This window comes from Alligator mississippiensis, chromosome 5 (assembly GCF_030867095.1).
Source record: "Alligator mississippiensis isolate rAllMis1 chromosome 5, rAllMis1, whole genome shotgun sequence".
NCBI classification, from domain to species: domain Eukaryota; kingdom Metazoa; phylum Chordata; order Crocodylia; family Alligatoridae; genus Alligator; species Alligator mississippiensis.
In genome coordinates, this window is record NC_081828.1 from 31141894 (window position 1) to 31162782 (window position 20889).

A 20889-nucleotide genomic window follows, 5' to 3' on the forward strand; every position below is an offset into this window, starting at 1 on the left:
AAAGCTGGACGGGGACCGCGAGCAGAGCCCGCTGGCCAGTGCCCACTGCCCCCAGAACGAGCCGAGGGAGCCTGTGGCTGCCCACCGGGGAAACTGCCCAGAGCCAGGGGTGGAGGAGCGAGGAGACAGCCCCACACTAGCCCAGGTCCCCCGCCAGCGCCTCCTTCCTTTTCTGGTAGAGCCAGGAGGGGGCTGACCAGGAGGTCCAGGGAGACAAGGGGGCGGGAGAAGTGGCCAGGTTGTGGAGGAGGCAGAAAAGGGGGCTGAACTGATGAGAGGCTCCAGCTTCCCCCGTGGTGGGTAGCCCCGGCCCTCAGCCGCAGCCGGGGCGGATCTGCACCTGCTCGGGTAGCATCCCGGCCGGCCAGCAGGAGCCCAGCTGCCCGCGAGCGGTGCGGGGCCCCGGGCGCAGACCGCATTGCTGGGCGGCCGTGCCGGGCCGGGCCGGGGCATCCCCCGCGGGGCTGGGCCGGGCCGGGCCGGGCCGGGCCGGGCCGGCCGGGGGCGGGGGCAGCGGCGCTCAGCAGCGCCCAGCGGCGCAGCGGCGGCGGCCGGGACAGCAGCGGCGGGAGGAGGAGCGGCGGAGCGGGGGGCAGTGTCCCAGCGCCAAGCCGGGAGCCGGGAGCCGCCGCCCGGCCGGGAGCCGCGACCTGCCAGCGCCGCCGCCTCCGCCCGGGACCCCCCGCCGCGGCCGCCGGCGCCAGGTAGGAGCCGCTCGGCGGCGCGGGGCGCGATGCCGAGGCCGGGCAGCGCCCGCAGCCGGGCCCCGCGTGGCAGCCGAGGGCCGGGAGCATCGCGGCGGGGAGGCGCGCACGCACCGCACCGCACCGCACCGCATCCTGCGGCCCGCCCGCCGGCCCGGCCCGAGGGCCACGTCCTGCCCCAGGGCCGGCTGCGCTCCTCCGCCCCGAGGCCGCGGAGGGGAGAGGATGATGGGAGGGGGCCGGGGGCTTGCGCGCCTCCCAGCCGCCCCCGCCCGGGTCCGCTAGCGCCGTGGCCGTGGGTGGCGGGTGGCCCGTGTCCCTCCAGCTTCAGGCCACCGCTGCCTGGCTCCTTTAAGCCCGGACCCTTGGGCACGTCCCTGCGCGCCTCCCCCGCCGCGTCCCCTTTGTGCAGCTCCGCCGCGCCGCGGACGGCAGAAGTTTATCTGGCGTCGCTGCGGATTTCCTCTCTTCACGTCCACACCACAATGGAGGGATGACCCTCCCGGCCCGCGGCCCGGACACAGCTCCTGGGCCCTCGGCTTCTTGTTTAACAACAAAGGGCTGGAGTTACCATGGCAGGAGAAGCCCCCGGGGAGACGGGAAAGCAAAGGAGAAGGGCGGCAGCTCCTAGGCTTCAGTGGCCCAATTTCTTACTCCCTTCTTCTGGCCCCTGTAGGATTCCCATCTATCGCCGTGTGCAGGAGTGTTGGCAACGGCCAGACCAGGCGTCCTGGCCACCGGGGCATTTATCCAGTTCCTTCATTTTGTTTCCTGACAAATGTAAACAAAAGGGGAAGCCTTGAATATAGAAGCCCCCCCCCCCGAAGTTCAACATTGCTTCCAGTGCAGCAGAGACTTGAACTGAAGCTGCTTAAGCCAAGCAGCTCCTTTTTTCACATATGGTAAGGTGGTCCAAAATTGATGGAAAAGGGACTCTAGCAATGGGGTTGGTCAACAGTCATAAGAGCATAAGCATTGCCATCTAGGGCCATCTTCCCCTGTGTCCCACAGGGGTGGCAAGTGGATGCTGAAAGGGGGAGGGAACCGGGTATGACCTGGGTTTTTTTCCCACTGTTCCTCTCTCACTTGCATCTTCCAGCATTTAAGGTCCAGGAAGTTCTAGCTGGAAGCTGTCTCCCTAACTCCGATGCTCAAAAATCGGCTGATGCTTTCCTCCAAGAACATGTCCAGTCCCTTTTTGGATCTAGCTAAACTGTCAGCTGTCACAACATCTGGTGGGAATGAGTTCCTCACTGCAATTACAGGCTGCGTGAAAAAGAATTTCCTTTTCTTAGTTTTAAACTTACTGCCTACTAGTTTTATTTTGTGACCTCTTGTTCTTGTGTTGTGAAAGGGACTATTTACTTTCTCTTTGCCATTTAGTATTTTGTAAACCATTATCACGTCCCCCCTCAAGCATCTCTTTCCTAAACTGAAGAGGCTGCTCAAAAAGAAGACCCCTATATTTTGGATATTTCCAAGTGTGTATCTGTTTGTGAAAGGTGTGTTCTGTTACAGATGTGGTTTGGTATTTAGCCGTCAGGTGCCAACATGATGAAAAGGTTGAAAGGTATTTAACAGCTCAAAAAGTTCTGGTTTTTGGCAGAAAATAAAACCAACCCTGATTTTCAGGTCAGTTTAAAAATAGCTTTGCTGTGCAACAATTTGATGGACAGTTTTGTTCATTATAAATTAAATGTAATTTATCCAGTTAGCTGAACAGAGTTGACCAAGCAAAATGAGGAGCTTATGAAAGTCTGCCAAATGTACATAGTTATAATTCCATTAGAATTTTCAAAACCAAAGATTTTTCTTGAGTTCTAGTTTGTTTGTTTGTGGGGGGCACTCTTGTTATTGCATGCCATAAACATTAGGAAGAGCAGCATTCACATTATTTCACTTGTAGGAAGCCCTTGGTTTTGATGATGATATAGAGTAGTGGGGGCCAACCTTTTTGCACATGCCACAAATTAGCCTTGTACCCTCCCCTGATTGGATGCTCTGGCTTCTGCTCTCTGTCCTAACTACCACTGTGCTGCCTGTCCCCTCCCCACCATGCCATATACTGCCCAGACTGCCTGTGCCACTTGTGGCACCCATGCCACAGGTTGGCCATGCCAGCTGTAGAGAATCCTGTGAGAGAAATGCCTTTTATAATACTTAGTGTAAAGAAAAGAGTGAGAGAGAGAGAGAAATGACTTTGTAAATGAGGCTAACAAAAATTAAGCTCTTTAAATGTAACGAAATAGAACTTTTCCTGATATTTTAGACATGAGTTTTAATTTTGCAAAAAAAGGCAGAAACCTTCCACTTCCACTTTAGAAACCACTCCTCTGTGTACTGAAAACTCTCATTCACTTCTGTGGTGAGAATCAGACCCTCAAATAAGAGGGGAGGGGGTTGAACAGTTCACAGGATTGGGCCCTACATTGACCTGGACTGTGTATTAGTGACGTCTTGTTTATTTGTTAACATGACTAAATGTTGCCATTGATGCATAAAGGCAGATTCTTAACACCTGTGTTTTCTGAGTCATTTACCCTGTTCTTTCTAAATTGCATGGCAGCTCTTGCCTTGGTCTTCCTGCTTGTCTTAGCATTTAAAGGCAGCCATTGGACACCTCGTGTGCAGGTTTAGATTTCACAGTGGTATTTACTTTGTCCTCTTAAGCAGTTTTAAATAGAAACGTTTTGATCCTAACACTAAATATCTTGTATGTATATGGTGCCAGAGACCAGGCCAGTCTGCTTTTCACTAATGAGGGAAATCAAAATACTTTTGAATTTCCTCACAATGCTGCTTATTGACTTGCCCAGGACTTTCTGGAAATTGAGATTTTTATTAGCTCAAGATGGATTCCCCAAAATCTAGGCATCTGAAATCACTAGTCAGTGTTGAAAATGTTGTCTCATATGAATACCGGCTTGTGAGAGATGGAGTAGAACTGGGGGGGACTTTTTGGCAGGCGTGGCACAGATTAGCCCCACACCTTCCTTGAGTGTCACTCCCATGTTTTTCTGCCCAATTTGCTTTCTGTTTCCTGCCCTGTGTCCGTACCTGATCTGCTGCTGTTCTTTCTGCCCCCCCTGGCGTATGTTCCCTGCCTGATTTGCTGCTTTGCTTTCTGCTCCCTGCCCTATTTGCTGCTATGTTGCCTGTCCCCTCCCTAACCCCCAGCCTCTATCTCCCATGTGACACACAGAGGCTGCCCATGCGTGTGCCCTAAATTGGCAATACCCCTGGAGTAGAAGGTGTGGGGACTGCTGGAGAAACTGTGACCTAGTAACACCACAGGTTGCCTCCAGAGTCAGTCAAAGCTAGTCCCTCTTAATTGGAGGAAAAGGCTGCTGTGCAAACTAAGACTTCTGAATGCAAGGGGGAATAAAAGGGATAATTGTGGGTGGGGGGCTGGGAACTGATGACATACATCAAGCCAACCCAGGGCTGTATATTTGATTCTAGTGCTTTTCGGAAAACTTATTTCATTGCAAAAACATTTTGATAAAAATATTTTTTATTTTAGTGTTTTATTACTTTTGGGCTTTTCTTAACTCCAAATCTGAAAACCAAACAGTTACAGATGCTAAAAAACAAAAAATGTTGTTTTCAGCAAACCCAAGAAAATCTCTTAGTTGAAAAGCAACTTTCTATTTAAAGTGATTTGACTGAAAAATTTCAACTAGCATTGAATATTTGGTAGGAACTTTGGTATCACTGTTGTTACCTACCAAAAGAAGCATCTTTAAACTGTCCAGGGCTCTGCAGGCTTCAGGCAGACATTCTAAATCAGATTTTCCTCACTATCTTCACTGCATGTAGTCAGGTGCCTGATAGAAAGATGTAACCAGCTAGAGAACATCTTAAAACTATATCATCAGGAGAAAGATATAAACTTCCATTAATATAACTTTAATTATGAATTAAAATGATTGAATATAATCTGAGGGAGAAGTTGTCAAGTTTGCTTCAAGATCCTGGGTAAGGGACTAACTCGGAATCAAGAAACGTTTTGTCAAGTTTGAAAATAAATGAAGTGGTTTAGTCCCATCTGAAATAACTTACAGATTTCAAGCCCCAACTGCTTGAGAAATGATTTGAGAAGATTCTGCTTTAAGTAAATCCAATTTTTGTCTTCTCTTCTGGCTTTGCTAAGATAACTAAGTCAGGTATTTAATGTTGCATTATCATAATTTGCTGAAGTTTAATTTATTTCATTGTGTAATTGTTTCTTTCTAAAGAAAAAGAAATCTCCATGAGTGTCACCATGCTGCTTAGAGAATTGCTAATATTAATGTCACAATGACTTACACAGTTGTACTGATTATTATTCAAATTATAGGAAAAAGTTTGCTCATGTATAAAGACCAGGGGCAGATCCAGGGGGTGCACTGGTACAGTTGCACCCCACCACTCCCTCCACTTTGATTCCTGGTTCACACAAAAGTTTAAAACCAACTGCCTGGCAGTGACAGCAGCATTTCTATTCAGGTAGCAGAGAGAGAGTCAGTTGACTTTGGGGGTCATTAAAATCTACCTGATTCCTTCTAAACTCATCATTCCACAGGTGTTAATGATCCTCTCTCTCTTTTTTTTTTAATGGTCTTGATATTTCATTAATAAAGCTAGCCTTTCTTGTGCAATTCTGCTGTCTGTTAGCTGCTCCTGCTACTGTAGCTCTTATTTCACAGCCTTACAGACTGTTTTTAACTCATTCCAATAAAGTTATTTGTTCTTGCATCAATCATAAACTGAGTACTATAGTCCTAGGCCCCTAGCATATTAGTTACACTTCTAGTTTCTTTTTTACCTCAGGAAAAATGTGTTGCTTTATATGTGATGATGTACTTCACCATGTGCACCCACCTTGTCAAAATCCTAGATCCACCTGTGATAAAGACATTAAGGACCTCTTTCTTCTTTTGTTAGTCGTTTGGAATTGTGCTACTGACTTTAGTGGGAGCAGCAGTTGGGGTTAGATGATCAAAATAGTCAATTCATCCAAATTTAGTAGTTCATTGAGCTAGCATGGTTAAAGCAGACAAGTTTTTGTAGCCAATGGCATGCAAAGGATTAATATATTACCTCCAGTTGCCTTTGATACCTCTGCCCAAATGATCAACTATTCATTCATAGCTGGGTTGCTTAGGGTGGCATTTGCCACAAGTCTGGAGCAAGGTTTGATCTTGCATTTCTAGAGCTGCAATAAAGTGTGTTCCCCCTCAGGATCATGTAACGATCCACTACAGATAAAGGATATGCTAACTTGCCTTTCAGGTGGGTGGCACTAGCAGGGAGTGATTCATATTTACTGAAATTTTATAAAATATCCACCGTTTAGTTCTTTCAAAAGTTCTGAACATCAAAACTCCCACTGTGGTCACCATTTAAAACAAAGATATTAGCATCTTGTCTGGATCAACCACTTACATAAGTACTGAACATATCTGTTACATGAAGCAAAGTATAAATCAAGTACTGTCCCTTGTATCTAGCCTCTATAAATAAGAAGAGATAATTTTTATATAGATTATATATAAAAATATAAGATATTTTTATGTATATAGATTATATCAGTCTTAAAAATGTTAGCAATGATGGCACTTTGGGTTATACTTTTATTATTCCTTTATTCTACAAACTGGCCTGTAAGGAGTAAAGTGTCTGGTATTAGTTTCTAGTTGAAAATATCCATACATCTTTCCTGGTGTAATGGGATTACTGTTTTATAAGATTATTGCAAACTTAAAAAAGCCCCCTTGTGCAACCAGGAAGCAAGAGCAGAAAAGATCCTTTATATGAAGAAGTCACAAATCATGAAACAGCCACTTCTTTAATTTTTTTTTTTTTTGGCTACACCATAGCTTAGTTTTTAAGTAATTTTTCAGAGCAGGGAGCTAGGTTAGGTGTGAGCCAGAACAGCTCTCTTTAGATATTTTGTTTCCCATTCCAGTTATGACTGATAGAATTAAAACTATATCTGTTGAACTTGTTTCCTATTAAACACTGAATTAGATTAAAGTCCTTGTATATTCCTTAATGAACTGCCTTAAAAAAATTAAGCTCCGTGTTCTCTGAAACAGAACTATTTTTAAGTATCTTTTAAAATTGACTATTTTAATTAAGAATTTCAGAAACTATCTTGGTAAATTTTTGCTTCTTTCAATCTATCATGTTTTCGGACTTCTTAAAATACCACTTTTTAATAATTTTTTTAATCAATACTCTAGATCAATTTGAAAAGTTTTTACTTCATAAAGAACATTTTGCAGTCCTATGAGACTGCAAACCTACAGGCTGGGGAACTCCCTTCTCATTAGTGCAGAGGCAGAAAAGTATCTTGGAGTCATTATTGATGCCAAAATGAACATGGGCCGACAGTGTGGGGACACAGGCACTGGGAGAGTCCCTGTTCCCCCGAGCACTACCACGAGTGACAAGGAATAACGGTCACAAGCTGGCAGAGAGTAGATTCAGACTAGACATCAGGAGGCGCTACTTCACTGTCAGGGTGGCTAGGATCTAGAACCAATTTCCAAGAGAAGTGGTGCTGGGTCCTACCCTGGGGGTCTTTAAAAGGAGGCTGGATGAACACCTCGCAGGGGTTGTTTGACCCCAGTACTCTTTCCTGCCATGGCAAGGGGCCGGACTTGATGATATGCTCAGGTCCCTTCTGATCTTACCAACTATGAAACTATGAGAGGTGGTCTTAGTTCGAAAGCTATATTAACCCTGATAAATTAAGAACGTTGTCTCTTAAGCCAGTACACATACCCCTAGGGGTACTTAAAGAGGTCATAGGGGGTACACAAAATGAATGAGAAAAAATTATTAGAGGTGCACCGATACATTGGTCCCATTGGATTGGCACCGACATAAGAAAAAGTGACAGTATCGGCAATCAGCTTTTTTTGGCTGACGTGGCTGATTGTGTGGCCAATAAATGCCCTGTGCATGGGCTCAGCCACAGCACAGCATGCAGGCGGCCAGGCGCGCAGCTTGGAAATGAGGAGAGCAGCTGGGTCCGGCTGGTAAGTCTACTGTGAGGGAAGGGGTGTGTGGTGGGCAGATTGAGGTGAGGGAGGGAGTGGGGCAGGGGCAGGAGCAGGCGTTGTACAGCTGGGGCAGGGCACAGGATGGAGCCACGGCTTGTTGTGGGGAGGGGGGGGGGGGTTCCCACTGCTGCATGCAATCTGGGAGGGCATGGGGGGGCACGTGTCCCCAGATCTGCACACAGGGCTAGGGCAGACTGCCGCTGGGGCGGTGCCAGGTTCTTCCTGGCAGGGGTTGGGCTGGACTGTGCTCAGGGTGGGCAGCAACAGTGCTGGGGGGGAGGCGGGGGTTGAGGCAGCTATGGTGAATTTTGGGGTGACTGCAGCCCCCCCACCCACATATCTCCCATCCCAGCGCTGCTGCTGCCTGCCTCAAGCACAGCCCAGCCTAGCCCCCCTGCTCCCCACCAGGAAGAGCCTGGCACTGCCCCTGGCCACAGCCCACAGCAGCAGCCGCCCTTGCCCCATGCCACTCCGGGGCCACATGCCCCCCATGCCCTCCTGGGTGCATGCAGTGGTGGGAGCCACCTTCCCTCCCCCCTCCCCCCCCCCCCGGACAAGCTGCTTATGGCTCCATCCCACACTCCGCCCTGGCTGTGCATCCCCTGCCCCTGCCCTAGCTCCACTCCCTGCCTCCCTGAAGGGGCCTCAATCTGCCCTCCCCCATGCCCCTTCCCTCCCCCCTCACCCGTTCCCATGTGCAACAAACTTACCAGCTCGACTTTGCATATATTAATTAGTGTAGTCTGCTTTATATCACATAATTGGTAATGTTAAAAACAAGAGAAAAATATAAAGGGGTACATGAGCTGAAACTTTGAGACAGAAGGGGTACCCTTGTTAAAAAAAGTTGCAAACCCCTTCCTTAACCTGTAGTAGAACACTTCCTATGGCTTTTGAAGTAGTTTTTTTCAGGGCAGAAAAATTAACTGTTTCTTTAAAAATGTACAAATAGACAAAAAAAAAAAAAGAGGAAGCTTGTTTTGTCCTTAGTCCTGCCTACTTTGGGCATGCAGAGCTCCTACTGACTGCAGTGAGAATTTGGGTTACAGAATACAAGAAAATTGTATTTCTTAAACCAGCAAAACTGAAGTTGAAAGAGCTGCTAACAGTGAAACTGCTGTTCACCTGAATAAGTACTGTAGCTTTAAAAAAAGTCAAAAATATTGTTTGGGACCATAACTCAGACACAGCAGATATTCTTTGTGAGAGCTGAAAATGCTGCACGTATTTAGAAATGCAGCTTATTAAATCTAGTTCCTCTTTGATTTATCTGCCAACTCTTGTTTTCAGTAGTGAGTTTCTTCTGCAGAAACTGATGTCACAAATATTTAAAAAGAAAAAGAAAGAAATGAAAAAAAAATACTTGGTGTTGGTGATGTTCACTGTGTTCTCCAGGATTTGTATAGAGTGATTTTTTTCTGTATACAAAAGTACAAGCCTATGGCACCTATAGACATATATTGAGCTGCTCCAGTGCACTGTAATTACCATACTTCTAAGCAGACTCAATTAATCCAGTCTGCTGGAGTGCTGTAATTACTGCGCTCCAGCAGACTGCAACGTCATGTACATCAGTGTCCCTGTGCTAAAAAATGGTGGCGGAGGTGCTTTAACTAAAGCTAAGTGAGCTTCCCCTCCCCTCCCCCCATACAGATATTCTCAAATATATATTCTCAAAAATGGCAAGCTTCTCAAAAATGATCAGTGATACAGATGTATGAGGGGAAATTCCAGCTCCAAAAACATTAACGGCCAAACTTTCACTGACTTCACTAGGACCAGGACTTCATACCTGAAAGGCAGAAAAAAAGCACCCTCTTTTGAAGTCCCTCCTGGTGGACACCCAGAATCATTAGTCACTTATAAAAATCTAGGCCATACTTCATGTCCTGAGAAAGTAGAAGCTGCATAAACAGTACTTAGAATTCAGGTTTTACCACAGAGTAATGGAAGAACTCTTTGAATACTGTATTTGTCTAAATATGCTGGATTATACTTGGAAACAAAATCCTTGTTTTTGCATTGGACAGGTATAGCACAGGGAACAGATTTGGGGCTCACCCTGGCCCTTCCCTGGGCAAACCTCCTATTAAATTCCATGAGGACTGTAGGATTGGGCCTGGGCACATCTACATGTGCACTTTACTGCACATTAAATTAATCTAATGCATAGTAAAGTGTTACTGTCTACATGTGTGCAGCAATTACTGCTCAGTAGAGTAATGTAAAGTGTCATTTGCTAGTACTGACCGATACAGGTACTAGCCAATGGTGCTTTACATTAATGCTCATGAAGGCAAATGTAGATGCTGACTTGGGAGCAAATTGCTCCCAGTCAGCCCAGACAGCAGGGGCTACAACTGCTGCTCCACTTAGGGGCAGGGCAGGAGCTGTCCCCAGCTTTAGGGGCAGCTCCAAGCGACATGGAGCTGCTCCTGGATCCAGGGCCAGCTGGCCCCTCAGAGCCTGGGGCTAGCTCCAAGCTCTGCACCACTTAAAGTTGGCTCTAGTCAAGGCCAGCTTGCCCCCCTTCCCTGTTTCAGAGCCCAGGCCTGACCCCCTGGAGCCTTCTGCCAACCCAAGGCTGACTCCTTGTGCCCCCTACCAGTCTGGGGCTGCCCCCTTGTCTCCTGCCAGCCCTGACCAGATCCTGGAGGTCCCCCTGGCTGCTACAGGGGGGCAGAGCAGGGCAGGAGCAGCCCTGAACTAGGCTGTTTCTATTGGGCTCAATTTGCTCCTAACCCGCAGAGTGGAGCTGGGGCCAGGAGCTCCCTGCTCCTGGGGCAGGGGGACATTGTCCCCACTTGGGCTTTGGTGATGGAGCCTGCACCAGCAGCTGGTAACTCCTGGAGGCAGGGAGCAGTCTCTCAGCCCCTGCTCTGCGATCGTGGATCTGGGGCCAGGAGCAACCAGCATAGGCAGAGTTCCCTGCCCAGCCTGGAGCTGGCTGGGACCTGCCTCAGACCAGGACAGTTCCCGGCCAGCCCTGGGCTGTGGGTGGGGGAAGTCTGTATGTACAGCCTGGATCACTGCTAGCTGCCCCGCTGGTGGATCAGAGCAGGGGACTGGGACCTGCCTGTTCCCTGCCCTAGAGAGCTGGGAGCTCCCTGCTATTTTCCCTGCCCAGGCTCCACCGCTAGGGAGCAATCTCCCACTAGGGAGCAATCTCCCAGTCCCTGCCAAGACATGGCTGTCTTCTGGCCCCGTGCTCCCTGCCCGCCCCTGGGCTAGCACCCAGGGGGAACGTAGAGCTCCTCCTGGATGCTGCAGAAGGGCAGAGCAGGGTGGGAGCAAATCTGCTTCCAAATGTGCACATGTGTAGGTACCTGCCCAGAGTGGGCTTACTCCAGAGTAAATTACTCTGGCTTAAACCTGTCCAGTAGCTTTTGCATGTGTAGATGCACCCGCTGGTGAGGTAATTAGTACCACCCATTTGCTCTCATTCTGTGTGCTTAACCTTGGTAGTTAGGCAGAGTAGATGGTATAATGGGGTCCTGAGTATCTGCCCCAGCAGCATTTTCAAACTCTCCAGACACAGAGAATCTGGGAGTGGTGATGGGGTGTGGTTTTAGGACTACTATAAATTGTTCATTCTGCATAGTTGCTGGGGTCGTTGTGTGTGGAGCAGTAGTGACTGGGTAAGGCTTATTACTGCAGTGGTTGTCCTAAGCTAGAGCTGAACTGTACAGACATTCCTCTGAGAGTATCTGGGAGCTGGACTCCCTTCCCCAACCTGGGAAGGGGCAGGCTGTCAAGTGGCATTTGACAGCTGCCGAAAAGCAGTAGTTGCCACAGACAGCTGGGGAGGTTCCTGTCCTGACAGAATGCCGCCGTCCTGCCAATTGGCTGACTGGTGGGAGTGGAGGTATTCTCCCTTGGTGGGAACCCTCCTGGTTCTCCCCCAGAAGAGGATAGCCCCATTCCTTGCACTCTTCTGGGCTGATCTGGAAGAGTCTCGAGAGAGAGGTGCAGAACTCAGCTGCTGTGACAACGCTTTAGAAGTCTTGCTGCAGCAGCTTGACAGCCTGCATTGCCCCACACTGTGCTGGGTCAGCTGAGCAGTGGGGGTGGCACCTGAAAAGCTGGTGTGGCTGAGAGCAGGGTGCGTGGAGGCTTCCCTCAAGCTGGACTCCTGGGCCCTCCAGCTTTTAAACTTCCACCCCTACCTCTCAGCTGAGTGGTGGGAAGAGGCAAAGAGAAGCTGGTGTGGCTGAGAGCCAGGCTTACAATCCCAACTGCCAGCCACATAAGTGTTTCAATGGCAACTGACCAGTTGAAGGAGAAGTAGGCGGGGGCAGTGCTTCCTGCCTTTGGCTCCCTGTGCCCAGCAGCTAAGCAGAGGGAGTAGTGCAGCAAAGCTCCTTCTTGCGTCTCATACTGGAAACTCGGAGGTGGGAAGCAGATGGAGAGCAGCTGGCAGCTGCTCCTTCCCTCACCTCCCAGCCTATGGAACAGTTGGGCCCAGCCATTCCCCACACCTTCTCCGGTCACCCTGGTTTTGGGAAAGCAGGGAGCCCTTCCCCCAGCTCCACTCCTTCTGATCCGTGGGAGGAGTTAAGTTGGGGAAGTGTGCAGATGTTCAGTCTCCTGGGAGAAACTCTTCTGGGAGCAATTTAGCCCTGGTTATTGCTGAGTTATTTTTTTCCCTGGAGTGGCCATCTTGCTCTGAGAGAAAAATCTTGAACATATGTAAACGTTTTTGTACCAGAAGAATGGCAATTCTCCCAGTAGATCCTGACTGTCTGTAGATAGCTACCATGGTAGTGACAGAGCTGGGACATGTGTCCCTGCCTCACAGGCCACTGTCCCATTAGGCTACTCTCCCTAAGCAGACTTAGCCCCCAAGAAAATTTAATTTACAATAGTTTGCTTTGAAATGTATCTTGAATACAGTAAACACATGGCCTTAGACTTTACTGTTAATAAGTGTTTTTATAAACTTTCCAGTTCTTTAAACTGTGTTTATAATTGAACAGTACCATCATTTGTTTGTATTCTTTGCCCTGAAATGTTGATGTTTTTTCACTGTGAAAATTCTTAGTTATGATCAACAGCATGAAAAGTAACTTAATGAATTTGAAACCTGGCAAAAATGTAAATGCTTTGCAGCTATTGGTGTCCATCCTAGTTTCTTGGTCCACAGAAAACAATAATCACTACAAAGCTTTATTTATTAGTAGTATTTATGTTTTACCAGAGGTCCAAGCAATCTTCATTACAGATTCTGTTACTTGCTACATAAATACATAGTAACTGTTTGACGAATACAAGTTAGTTAAAATGTTTTATATTACAGTGTATGCATGCACACACACACACACATGCATGCGTGCATGCACCCCTCCCCCCCCTTTAAACAAGCATTATTGGAATTGTTAAGTCAAACACTCACGAGTTAAGAAATACAACTTGAATTCAGCACCTTTACGTGTGAGCTTTATGAGACAAGTCTATAATTATTACACTCTTGCTTATCCAACCAGGTCCAGTTTCCCCCTTCTGCCTCCAGGCATAGTTTTTCTCACCACTACAGGTCCAGTCTTACCATTTTCCTTGTTCCAATCTGGTATCTTCCTTCACACCAGTCCATTTTTGTCTCCTCTGCATTTAGATCAGACAGCTTCCTGTTCCAGCTGTGTAGGTCTTAGCAGCATCAACTCTAGGATCTGGGAGGGGTTCAAGGATACTCACTGAAGATACAATCTTCATAACTTTAATTGCTAAAATCAACGCAATCTCTATTAAGCATGTGCAAACAGTTTTAAAAGCTTATAAATTGGCCAAATATGAACAGATATTCATGGAGTAACAAAAAGCACATCCCTGACTATACATAGGCCTTCAAGCCCTTCTCTAAAGCATAAGAGGTATTAGAGCATTTTATAAAAAGGTCTCAAGAATTGTTAACATGATCAAAACATTGTACTTGCCCACAGCCATGTTCTTAGAAATGGCCAAACCATTTTGGCTGAAATGTTCTTAAAAAATTAATAAATTCAACATGTGGCAGACACTTTTTCTCCCCCAGAATGTGTGTGGCATAATTCAAAGCAAATGAAAACAAAGTTCCGTAATGAGAAGTACCAGGCAACACAAGTAATAGGTGATGCTGCCAGCATCACCTACATCCAACATAGGTGAGGATTTGATGTTGATTTTTGTGGCTGCACGCAGGTGCAGTGGTTTTGCCTGACCTAGCACTCTTAGGCCACAGCCATTGTTTATCCTTGTCTGCCCTAGCTGGCCAAAGCAAGCTGGCTGTAGTCCCATGCAGGCAAAAAAAAGTCTTCTCATTAGGGCATCCTGGGGCTGTATGTCAGAAAACAGCATAACTTGTTTCTTTAACTTGGTTCCTGGCCTTAAGCAAATGAGGCCAGACATTACAGTATCCTCTGAAAAGTTACACTAAAATATTTACTCAGAGTAACAAATGTTTACAAACTGTTTCAAAGTGCTGCAATGTTTAGCGTGTGCAATGCACTGTTTCATGTAGGAACATTTGCGTGAAAGCATGGTGCATGGCACACAGGAGTTCAATGTGTGTAGTCTCCTGAAATCCCCAGTTAGCAGGCCCATAGGCTCACTGCTGCTTGTAGTTGCTATGTTCTGTATTTTAAATATGTATTGTTCTGTTTCTTTAATGAAGATGAATGATCTTTAAATCGCATATGGGAACCAGCCCAGAGACCTGCTTAGAGCAGTTCTCCCAAAAGGCACTTCATAATTTACCCTAACACTTACAGTAGACTTAAGCCAGCAAGGAGAGCTGCTTTTGTCTAGCCCAGCACTTTCTGCTTTATCTATATTTCCAGGCTTGCAGTACTGGGAAGTCCTCAACTGGTTACTATCTGGTCCAAAATTGTGGCATACTCTTGATACCTACTCTTATCCCTGTCCCTTATACCTGTTTGTTCTTAGCCAGAGCCTGACCCTAGGCCCATTCAAGAAGTGGAAACATTTCTGTTGACTTCAGTGGGTCAGGGCAACATCTTGAAGCATTCTGAGTTTTAGACACTGGGACTTGGGACGTGCCTGGAGGAGGTAGTGAGGCTGATCCTTTATCTTCTTTTGATGCAGCATTATGATAGGGAAATGCACTGTCATTTAAAGAATAATGAACACCTCATGTCTAACGAAGTAAAGAAAAAACTTCTCTGAGCTATGTCTGCAGTCTCCTGCTGTCATCTGCCCTTGTTCATCCTTTCTGATGTGTTCTTTGCTCCCCATTACCTCTTGTCACCATTTAGACAGAAACCTTCTGGGGCAAGGACTGTTTTATAGAATATTTGTAAAGGACCCAGCACTTTGAAGTTTTGATCCTGATGTGGGACTTGGGACACTACTATAACGCATACAATGAAAATGATAATTGCCTTACTGTGCTGCCACATGATTTATTATTTTGTGCTGCAGGAAGAAGAAAAGTAGGTGAGAGCTTGGTATTGAGTGAAAAACTGCAGTTTGGCAGACAAATTAGTGACAAAAAACACACAACTCAAAGGAGCCAGCGATTACATTTTGTATGTAGCGTGCAGGCTATAGTGAAAATGTGTGGGGCACTGCTCAGCAGTGGTGGAGGGAAGGTAGATAGGGCATAGACATGTTGGGATGCAGGGCATGACTAGTTAAATGATCCTATTGAGGGGATATAGCCAGTAAGACGCTGCTTTTACACCTTGGGGACTACAGCTACTGTCTCAATGGCTGATCCACAACCTGGTTCAGGGAAAGGAAATTCCATCACCATGCACAGCATTTGCACTCACAGGAATGAATGTTTGGCACTTCAGATTACTGGGACAATGCAACACAATGGGTGCATCTACACATGCCCCTGACTGCTCATACCTGTTGATACTGTGCGGTCTCAGAGGCTCACAGGTCGTTTCTGACTCTACATTGCTGTAGTGATGAACTACAGCAACGTAGCTCATTGCTACAACAACATAGTGGCAGTGTCATGGTTAGTGCCTGCCGATCCTACATTGCCATAACCACGTACTGTGTCACTAGCTCATCATTACAGCACCGTAGCGTCTCATGGAGATGTGCCCAATATAAACAGGCATTCTTTTAGCAGCTTATTGCCATCTTACTATTTTTGAGTGCTCATGTCACAACCCAATGATTTTAGTGCCTCGGCATGATGGAATTTTCCCGCCACATGAGAGTCTCTGTGCACAGCAAAAGTTTTCTGTTGCAACAGAAAACTCCGGTGCAAGAGAGTTCCCGCCATTCGTATGCAAATTTGTGTCCCACTATTGGCCAGTTCTAAATTATTCCTGCATGGCAGCTAGCGATTGGCTTGTTAGCCGTATAAAATTCTGTGCGACTTCCGCCTAAGTCAGAGAACTTTGAGCATGCTTCAGAGTGCCTTTGAAGATTTCTGACTTGTGGCTGAGCTGGTCGATAGCCTGATCACCTATCAATCCTTCTCCTCATCGCCGAGCGCCATCCCTCAACGTATCCTTTCCCTGCCGGCCTGATTCGTGTACAGATTCGCTGGCCTGAGCCTTGCCAGCTGGAGCATCTCGTGTAGTTGTTTAAGTGACCAGACCACCTGCACCGTGGCTACTAGCAGCATAAGTAAAGCTTTTTTGCAACCAATACGCTTTGTCTGCCTCTCCATTCACCAGCCCGCCCAACGACCGAGTAATTTTTAAATCACCTCAAGTTGGCCCCAGCCGTCTGAGACATGGCGACGAGGATGGGATCTAAGGGCACGGTGATGGAGACGAACCTAATCGGGTGCTGCCCTTGGTGCACCGGGATTCGCCGCGTAGAGAATGCAAACAATCTATGGGCGCATATCACCTACCACCAGGCGGTAGAAGGGGATGAACGAAATATTGATGGCTACTTCTCCGTAAAGAAAGAAGAAGCGGTCATAAAAGAGTGGAGGACAAAGCTATCCCTTGGGGAGTTCGGGTGTATAATGGGGAGTGATCGGGTTTATTATCGGCCCCCGGAGGAAACATCGACCATATCCCTAGTCGGGGTGAAGGCGCGGAAGGCAGAAAAGCTGACCCCCGCTCAGGAGTTTGCTCAATACACCCGATACCTGAGGGAAGGAGGGGAACCCACCCCAACGGACTAGTTCAACTGTCCAGATCTGGTGCCTGGGTCGCGGGTTCATAAGCTTCTCGTTCAGCTCTGGGAGGCCCTCGAGACCAAGGGCCGTCACATGCCCAAATGGGGTTTAACTAAATGGAAGAAGGGAAAAATGATGAATGTGTTGTTCCGTACAGTAGTGGGTCTGCTAAGGGAATATGCAAATTTAGAGGTTCAACTGCATATGGCGGGCAAGGAGTCGCTGGAGCAGACGGCAAAGAACTCAAAAGTGATGCTTATCAATAGTGCCGGCCGCATGATGCCGCTGATAGAAAATGGCGCCGAAAGAAACGCGAGCTATCCGGAGAACCCGGAAAAGAGGGGCAGAGTTTCGGGAGAACCGGCGGGGATCCACCTAGTGACCCCGCCCCCTGAGGTGACGTCGCTCCCAACGGCCCCGCCTCCTTGCCACGGGGAGGGGGCAATGGGAGGAGGGATGTATCCAACGCTCCCGCTTGAAGAATTTAACTCTCTCTCTGCCGCAGCTCACCCGATAGCTGTGATGAAGCGTGTTGCGGATGAAGAAGGTACCACGCGTACTACTGTTACCTCTCGCACACGCACCCAACCAGAAATTCAAGAACTTTGCAGAGAATCCAAAATAAAACCAGAAGAAACTTTGGCCATGTGGTTGGGACAACTAATAGTAGAATCTGGATCTGACATTTTAGACAGGGAAGAAGCGAGTGCCTTGACCCGACAGGCGGCGTGGAGTGGAGGGCATGCTACTTATTTGAACGTGGTCACGGACAGTGCACACTGGCCCATCCCTCTCCCAGCGCTTATAGTGGGACAGGTAACCCACAAATTCCACGCCTGGCATGAGGGTCGCCCGCAGAAGGCCACTGCGGAGCAACTCCTTTTGGCCATAATTGGAGTATCATATCTCTCATGGAGCCCAAGAGCGAATCCAATGGGGCTAACAGCAGCCCAGCGCAAGGAGAGATGGGCTCATCACCACCTATCGGACCCTGGAGCAATTCCAATGCCCCTGGAAGCTATAGACGCCTGTGTAGAGGCATATGGAGGAACAAATGCTGTTATGCTCCGACTCTTTTTAAACCCGATGGCGGGTCAGCCAGTGGGAAATCTCTTAGGCCATCTCCCACAACTGCAGGCGCTCATGAAACAAAGCGAAGGAACTTCTGATGATATAAGAGACCGATCTTCGGCGTACCCAGTCGAAGCACCGAGACCAAGACATCAAGAATTTAACCCCCGGCGAGAGCCATGGTGGTCACCTCAAAGAACCTTAAAGGAAAGAAATATGTTCGGATTCCTCCTCGCCCACTCCGGACTTACAAAGCCACAGTTGCATATTTTGGGAGACAGAAGTCAACGTCGTCTAGCCGAAGTATTGGGATTTAAATTCGAGGACCCACCAAAAAACGAGTAATGGCCGTCGGCTCTGCCGGCGGCCTTCTCCAACTCGAACCTGACCCCACTGACCCTCGTCCTTATGCCGAACTCACTGTTTACAACCCTACTGATCCAGATGACCAACAACAAGTACTCTTCCTCCTCAATACTGGAGCTCAGGTTAACGTAATTACCTCAACGATACCTCACCAGAAGACCACCAAAACGATCAAGGTACAAGGGCTTAACGCTATTGCAGTCACCACAAAGGTCAAATTCTTAGTCCAAGGTTATCGATACGCTCTAGAGGCCGTGTTAGGGGGCATCAACATTCTAGGAATCCCAGGGATTAAGGCGCTTGACTGTAAGGAACAAGTGCTACAAGCATTACCCATTATTATCCCAGAACAGGATTGGCATCGACCAACGCTTCGTAACACCTCCACCCGGTGGTATCAACCAATCCCAACCAAGAGTCCCCTAAAAAAGTCCCTTACTGACCTCCTGCGGCGACTCGAGCAACGAGGTTGTATTAAAACCATAACTGCTAGCACCTACCTGTCACCAGGATGGGGAGTTGCGAAACCTGGAAAGTCCAACAAAGCCCGGCTAGTCGTTGATTATAGGGAGGTCAACAAAAGATGTCAAGTACTTCAACAACCTAACCCTTCTACTCTGCCACAATGCATGTTCGAGATGGCTCAATTCCAGCGATGTAAGTGGGTCGGGGTCACATTGGATTTGAAAAACATGTTCTTTTTCATCCCAATAACTGACCCTGAAGGAATACTAAATATGTGCATTGATGGCACTATGTACAGATGGACGGTTTGCCCGCAGGGATATCGTAACGCTCCGTCGCTGGCTACTGGTGCCATGAACAATACCCTAAAGAATTTTCAAGCCTCACATTTTCTTCCCCCAGAGGAGGAATTAAGAATCTGGAGTTATGTCGATGATATTGCTATCACGGGTCGTGATAGTTCTGTAGTTACTAGTATAGTCAACCAACTAGTTGCTCACCTTCAAAGTGAGGGATGGACAATCAACGAGGAAAAGTTATGTCTACATCCTGTAGATGACATCACGTTCCTCGGCACCCGATATATCGGTTCTATCCGCCACGGAATCTCACATGATGGCCCTAACATCGATCCATTAAAGACAGCTGAAAGATGAGAAAACTTGCCTCACAGTGGTTCCATTTCAGATGCTTCAGACTGCTATTTTCCTCTGTAGGTTGGGCTTTCTGTTTGGATTATATTCCCATCTACAGAGACAGTCCCTGCCATGCAGAGCTTCCAGTAGACCAAATAAAGGGACATTGTTCAGTTGTATCTTTATAATTCACTGATTTTTTTCCCCAATTATAATAAATATGTAAATTCCACATAGAAGGAAGGGACAGAGAAGGCAAAAAACATGCCTAGCTATTTAATTTGACCAAGCACAGTAGCCTCTTATGCAGGTAAAGGCAGTGTATATCCATTAGCAGTTATACTCCCTAAAATGAAACATATTGCTCAAAAGAATTCCCTTTTATATATAACAACAGTTGGCCGCTAATAGTCCCCAAATCCTACACTAGAACCATCCATTATATGCTAAAACTAATTTTTGAATCAGGTTTGTATTAGAAGGTAGAATTTTGTTTAGGTTTGTTTTTAAATTTGCTACACAAATACAATTGGGAGCAAAAATAACATCAGATTTTGAGTCATAATTCCTTTGCAGTAGGGGCCTTTTCTTTCAATATGTCCATGCAGCACCTAACAGAGTGGGGTCATATGTCTGACCATAGCCTCTCTGCTCATTTTCAATGTAAATAATAGTAAACAAGGATCCTGATTTTCTGTTTAAAATTGCAAATTCTCTGATTAAAACCCCCCAAATCCACATTTATAGATAGATATAGATATATCTATATCTGTATCTATCTAGATATAGATATATATCTATACTAGCCAATTTTCTGTCAAGAATGATGGTGGGGGGAGCCAGCAGGGATGGAGTCCCAGGCCGCCCCCAATCCGGGGCCACTCCTGGCCCCACTGTCATTGCTGATGCCATGGTGTGCCTACTCGTCCCCCACCCCCTGCGTCGGGCCCGGGAAGAAGTGGGCTCTGGGCCACAACAGGGCATGGGGTGGGAGAGGAGTGGGCCTGGGCCCGAGAGTGGAAGGAGGCCCACTCTTTCCCTTCTCCAGCCGCTGCCACAGCCACGTCAGGCCGGACCCGCTGTCCTGTCCCGTCCCCCCCATTCCCCCTTCCCCCCACCACGGCAGGCCAGCTTTTCTCCCACTCGGGCCCATTCCCCAACGTGTTACCTGCAGGGAGCAGGGTGGGGAGGGTGAGGCCAGCTGTGCCACCACCATCATGGCAGTGGACGGCCTTCTGTCAGAATGCTGTTTTGGTCAGCCAATCAGAGTGTGAATAAAGCATTACAGACAGACAGACAGACTTAGACTTTTACAGTATTAGAAATATATATATATATATAGATCAGTTGATCACAATATTTTATTGCTTTACAGCTACTCCTTGCTTAATGTCATAGTTATGTTCTTGAAAAATGCGACTAAGCAAAATGAAGTTAAGCAAATCCAATTACATCCTGGTAGTTACGTACCAGCAGGCGGTGGCCAAACAGCATTATAACCAAAC

The 20889-nt window shown here is 47.4% G+C and overlaps 1 protein-coding gene across 2 annotated transcripts in view; it reads left to right on the forward strand.

The window, feature by feature from the left end:
* The first annotated feature begins 593 nt into the window (after positions 1–593).
* Positions 594–20889, forward strand: part of LRRC8C (leucine rich repeat containing 8 VRAC subunit C) — a 40488-nt gene continuing 20192 nt past the window's right edge. The window contains exons 1-2 of one of the 2 annotated variants that reach the window (XM_059728033.1): positions 594–704; positions 1381–1606. The gene's annotated coding sequence lies outside the window, so the exon portion shown is untranslated. The remainder of the gene's footprint in view (positions 705–1380; positions 1607–20889) is intronic. The other variant, XM_059728034.1, reaches the window with a different exon arrangement.